This window comes from Scaptodrosophila lebanonensis, unplaced genomic scaffold (assembly GCF_003285725.1).
Source record: "Scaptodrosophila lebanonensis strain 11010-0011.00,11010-0021.00 unplaced genomic scaffold, SlebRS2 tig00000112-arrow-arrow-pilon, whole genome shotgun sequence".
In the NCBI taxonomy this organism is placed as follows: Eukaryota; Metazoa; Arthropoda; class Insecta; order Diptera; family Drosophilidae; genus Scaptodrosophila; species Scaptodrosophila lebanonensis.
The window spans coordinates 508,974-515,410 of record NW_022060574.1 but is presented as its reverse complement, the minus strand read 5'-3'; the positions used below and the strand labels follow the sequence as shown (position 1 = coordinate 515,410).

At 43.3% G+C, this 6,437-nt stretch overlaps 1 long non-coding RNA gene across 1 annotated transcript; it reads left to right on the top strand.

Moving 5' to 3' along the window:
• The first annotated feature begins 534 nt into the window (after positions 1 to 534).
• Positions 535 to 2,475, top strand: LOC115628191. The gene is made up of 3 exons (XR_003995777.1): positions 535 to 1,278; positions 1,329 to 1,523; positions 1,578 to 2,475. It is a non-coding gene; the product is annotated as an uncharacterized LOC115628191 (long non-coding RNA).
• Positions 2,476 to 6,437: the final 3,962 nt, after the last annotated feature.

Genomic DNA, 6,437 nt, shown 5'->3' with positions numbered 1-6,437 from the left:
GAGGCGGCAGAATCTATATATGTAGTTCGACTTCGCTGTGTGTCCCAATGTGGCTTACGAACCGACTGGCTCGTAACAAAAGCACCTGGAAGTATGGTTTGGCTCTTAGTAAATTCCAATAATACAGCTGGATACGCTGAACACTTGCGAGGTAACAGCAATAATAATAATGGCAGCAACGGCGACAATTAGACGGCGGCAGTTCAACGGCGACAATAAATCCTTATTAAATTGTCAATAACTCCTCAGGATGCGCTGAAATATGCAATGTGACTCCAAAGGAAACAAATGCCACCGATATTTAATTTATTTTTAATTTTATTAAATCTTTGTTGTGACAAAATCACTGCTGCCAGTAGCAATCGGTTTTCCCTTTATTATCGAAATTAATGTAAATTATTTGTAATTCGTGACCGTGACTAATATTCGGTCACACTCCAAAGTTTCGATATTCCGATAACCGGTTCCCAACAAGTGCGCATCACTTGTTGACGAATTGTGCAAATAAGAATTTTATGCCAAAAAAAACAATAGAATATTCGCCGGTGAGCGCGCGCTGGCGCTGGCGCTGGATATGGCACGACTGGAGCGGAGTGCTAACCGGAATACGGGTAAGTTGGTGGGAGTCGCGGACCGACCGTGTCGTGTTACAGGAATTGTGTTAGTAAATATGTGTAATTGTAAATATGAACATATGTATGATTGTGAATGTATGTTTAATATGGATTTAATTTGTATATTTGTTTGTAAGCATGTGGGGAACTATGGTTATTGGGTAGATTCGGAATATAGATGTACCAGTATATGGATGATGCGTAGTGTGCAAGTGTATAAATATTTAAGCAGATGTACAAAACCGTATATTTGTTGTGCGCGGAAACATGCAAGCGCTTAGAAAATATGCTTGTGGTTTGTGGGACATGCAAGCATTAACAAATATGTATGTTTGTGGACTATGCAAGCATCAAAACATACGTTTGTTGTAAGTGACGGTGATTATGCAGTGATAGTGCGTTAGGACGGCAAGTCCAGTTGTGTTTTTCACTGGACACTTGTTGCACATATGAATGAACACGTCCCAAGTATGCCGGTATGCAATCGCGAACGGACAGATTGGTTCTATACTGCTAATTCGTGCACTTTATGTATTTTTGGTTGAGCTGACCGGCGCGGTATCAGCCGTATACGAATGGGGCCCTTGGATCAGGGACGGAAAGCGGGATGCGGATTCCGTTTTTGGAAGTCGGCGGACAGACCGACAGAAAAAACCAATATGGCGTAAGTACTGAGCCAAAAGTAACTTTTTACTTAGCTGTTTTCCCTTATAGGAGTCCAACGCCAGGAACAAGCTGGGGCGAACGGATGGCTGGCACAAAACGAGGATGAGTATGGATGGAGGTGCCTCAAAAGTATCCGGCTCGAAGGACCATGTAAAAGTCGGGGGGCGTCGGGGATAAAATGTCCAAACTCCAGTACAAGAACAAAATGGCGGGATTTTCAGGTTTCAAAGTGCTCTTCTGCACGTATGTATTCACTTCATATAAAGACAATTTGTAACTAACTTAACCTAGTTACAGCGCTCTGGAGCTTAACTAGCGTGTGGGAGAGAGAGGGCGCTGACGTCAGCCGCGCTGTGCTAGCAGATGTTGCTAGCGAATGTTGCTAGCAAACGTTGCCAGCCTGCCATGCAGGCTACTAGCAGTGCTGCCACGTCAACAGGCATCTTTGGTCCCGTCGTCCTTTTCTTCAGTGGGGGCGTGCGCACAGATAAGGCTGATGTTAAAGAATTTGGCAGTAATTCGGATCGTTGCCAGTCTCTCGTTTATTGGCTGAAAGTGACAGACACGGCGTCGTAACTGAGCGCCAACAACGAAGCCACAACCAAACTCATGCCGTTGCGGGTGGCAGCTGTAGTATATGTCACATTTGTTTTTCTTTATGCAGCCCTGGCCTATCAATCGCATTTCCTGGATAGCAGTAATGTCAGCCTTACATTTTTCGAGAGCATCCGATAGTTGTTGAGCGGCACCAGGCCTGTACAATGTTCGTACATTCCAGGTGCATACTCTCAAATCATTGTCCTTTTTACGTTTGCCATGGTCGTCAACTTTGTTTTGAATCCTATCCGGGGCTCATCTTGCATCTTTCATTGAATTAGGGTTTTTATGTGGGTGGATCTCAAGTCCTACGCCACAACCTAGATTACGGTTCTAGGGAACCCGCCGCGCACTTTAGTTTGCCACCCAATGGGTGTTACGTGACAATCCATGAGGAACCAAGTGGAGGTAGTGCGTCAACTTAGAGAGAGTATTGACAAGGATCATGCTGGCATTCACCAAGTTGAATGCAATCAGTCACTTTGCCTTGTATACTCAATCTCATCAATCTCATACATGCATACATACATTTACATTTACATCAGAATCGTGTCTATGCGTGTTTGTGTACTTGTACATATGTATGTATGTGTGCATTGGGCATAGTTATATGGCTATAACTTTCTTTTTGATTAACCTATCATAATGCAACTTGGTATACGAATATATAATTACTAACTCTCATCCTGATCAAGAATATATATACTTTGTGGGGTCTGCCACGCCTTCTTCTGCCTGTTACATACATTCGCACAAAACTAGTATACCCTTTCACCCTTTGGGTACAGGGTATAAAAATATCTCATACTTAAAAACCGATTCTTTATTCTCAAGGAAATTCAATGGTTGCATACCGACATAAAAGATGGCGCACTCTGTACTTTGTGGGGTCTCCACGCGTCCTTCTGCCTGTTACATTTTTTAGCTCCCGGAAATCTAATATACTAATGTACATTTTATGTACAGAGTATAAAAATGCTGTACATCGTACTTTTGTAACAAAAAATTAAACTGGCAGGTTTTAATTTGTACGCAATTATCGGATACTACCACCGAAACAGTGGAAGAGATCCTTTTCTAAAAACGGAATTATGGCATCTGCTGTAAACTTCTTTACTGCCTTCAAAAAAAGAAATTTCGACAAATGGTCAAGTACAACAAAAATACCTATACTACCCGATCGGCTACGAGGATAGGGACCCAAAAAGTCAATAAAAATTTTTTGATAAAACCCCCCCAGTATTTTTAGTAGGTCCTAATGGAGGTCGTAATGAACGATCCCAATCCCAATCCGTAATGCCATTGTGCGATGCTAATGGGTGCCCATGATTCTGTTTGAGGATTACTGGTGTAACACCCTAGGGAACCCAAAGTTTCCAACATAAATGGTCAACTATTTGCTCGCCTGACTTTTACATCCGGAAACTGTGTCTGTTGGGATTGAATTTTGTCTTTAAGTTCTTTGTACTCCGGCGAATCAAAATGTTCAGAGTTGAAGTCTACCAGCTTTTGTTCACTGATGAATGCCAAATCTTCCGTATGAACCCGAAATAGAGCATCTGGTACAATATTCTGACTTTCTTTCCGGTGGAAAATTTTAAAAGAAAATCCCACCGCGCTAATCTAGAACTTAGATCGGCCTGAGACATAAGCCACTTTAGGGGCGCATGATCTGTGTAAATTGAAAATTCATGGCCTTCTACATAAGCTCTAAACTTTTTACGCACATAATGGCTGCTAAAAATTCTTTCTCAGTTACCGAATAATTTCTTTGGCACTTATTCAGTTTCCGCGACATGAAAGCTATGGGAACTTCATTACCCTTTTCATCCGTTTGTATCAGTACGACACCAACTCGCGTACGGCTAGCATCGCAATGAATTGCAAATGGTACTGGGAAATTTGGGCTATGCAAAACAGGGGCTTCACAAAGAAGTATTTTTTACTGTTCAAATGCATTTTTCGCAACGTCTATCCACTCAAACTTGCGTCGATCCTTGACGTAATTGGCTTATACTTCACTTCGTCTGTAACTAATTCGGCAGCGAATTTTCCTCCAATGCAACTAATTGAGGCACCTTTGTCCATTGGGCCTACAATATGTATATAAAATCATCTACTGGTGGACCGACCTGAAAATCTCAATTTCCAGTTAGCTAAAATTTGACTTATTCTATTATTATTACTATTTAATGGGCCACTCTTTTGATGATTTCCTAACGAAACACGAGGTGGTACTCCAAATAACCCAAATGTTGTTGCTCCATTGTAGCTACTGTTGGCCTATTTACAATATGTGCACCATTGGTGGTAGCTGCAGGCGCATTAGTTTGAACACATAATTTCTGAAAACCTTCTTCTATTGTTTGTGTTAAACGCTGAGTATGTTGTGCTAACACCGATGCAATTGAATCTCCAATTGCTTGTTGCAGGTTGGCTGCTATTAAGTTTTGAGAATTGACTGACGCTGTATCATCCCTAGCATATGAATTTGTCACATTATTTGGAACGGAAACGGTTTCTGTGGTGAAAGTCTCGATATTTCTCCTTCTACTCCTGGTTATAGGCCCTTAGTGGCTTAGTAGCTTTAGTAGCAAAACAGGAGCAATGAAAATAGTGTCCACAGCTTGAGGTTACCAGTTGGGATCGGTACTCAACAGTTTCTACACAAATAGCACAGAGTATCGCTTCGTCTTCGACCCTATCTAAATGTTCATTACTGTGGGTCAAGGCATCGTGGAATTTACCAATCTATCCAGACTATATCAAAGTGTTGATGCCTAATTTAAGCAACATTAATAATTTTCATTTCGAATAATAATAAAAAATATAACATAAATTAATATAATAGAATAGTAAACTAACACCAACTAAACTATACTAAGGCCGTCAGCCAATGGGTATCACAAGGGGATTACGTGTAAACACCAAGCCAGGTGGTACGCGCCGTAATTGTGATACACCACTGGTAGTGCGACTATACTCTCCTTACGAGGGTGGCTGGAAGCAGGCCCCAGGCACGGTCATGTCTCTGCCAGGTGGTGCTGACTAATGGTAGTCGGGCAAGAGCTGAAAATTCTCTAAAATTTTCCCCAATCCAAGGCGAAACAGCTTAGGCCGATGGATGCGTGGCTGAGGGGCAGCTAAGTCTCTACTATGCGAACTCTGGATACCTGCCGATCTCCAGTTTAAGTCAGGCGTCCCGTGGTATCCGGGCTATGAAACTGGTGACTACTCGTGGGACCAACTATTCGTGGCCCCAACATGAAACCTTTTATTAAAACAACAAAAAACAAACAAACAAAACAAAACAATGAGGCCGGATCTCGCCATAAGCCGGACGGGACCTCAAATCCCATTGCTGCCAGTGCATGTGGAGACAATCTGACGAGCCAATCAGTTGTCTCAGAATCTGGAGAGCATCAGACCCCCTCCACTTCGAAGACGAAGCAGCTAATCCGAGTTGCAAAGCCGGTAGTCGAAGGGGAGGTGGCTGATAACTCTACAGAGCGAGGTACTTCGGCGAACAAAAACGTCGCTTCTAGATGAGAGACGCGCAGCAGACATACTGCAAAAGAACCATACTGCCCCCGAGTCGTCACCAGATGGTCCAAGGATGGTAGAATTGAACCTTCGCAGAATTGACGAAGGATAAGATAATCATTGGTATCCTAGACATGGGCAGAAAAGATGGTCTTATCCCGAGACACAGATGGGCAGGAGTCGAAAATAAGCTGCAAGGTCGTTTTCTGACGGACCTGGCAACGAGTGGAGGACGACCACCGATATGCGACGATGCAGGATGGCATAAAGGCAGAGTAAAGGCCATTGCTTGTCATGAAAAGCGATCCGCCGAGGCATATAAAAAATCAATTGCAGCGCTTGAATAAGTGTATCCAGGTGCTAAATTAGTTGCGTGCCAAGGTCAGGGTTGCGGCCAAACCAGAGAAGCCAGATGAGATCTTGAAGGTGTTTCAGATTTGCAACACAAATTTGAAAACTGACGACTGGAGCGTGGTCAAGGTAGAGGAGGCGGAAGGGACCACGCGCCAGATCGTACTAGTGATCAATAAGGTTCGGGCGTCGGGCAAAGAGGATATCCTTGAGGAATATTCCTCTTAAACCACCGAGCTCGCGAAGGGACTCGCTACACTAAGCCACGACGTTGAGGATCTCATCCTAGACGACGATGAGGCCGACAGGACAGTGGTGGAGATGGATGTAGGTGCCCTTGAGGTCTCTACAGAATAATCCGCACCACTGCAGCTGCCCTACTACATCGTTTGAGTAAATACGAGATTGATGTAGTCATCATACAGGAACCTTGGGTTTGTAGAGGCAAGGTTTCTGGATTGGGAACGAAGGACTATAAGCTGATTACAGCTAAAAGCACAGGCAAGACCAGAACCTGAATTCTAACGAAGAAAAACATAAACATTTTTCTGCTATCCAATTTCAGTGATGGAGATAACACAGCGGCATGCATTGAGGCTAAGCCAAAGCATATTCTCATATTCTCCGCCTACATGGCTTACAAAGAAGCTAATCCTCCGCCTGTGC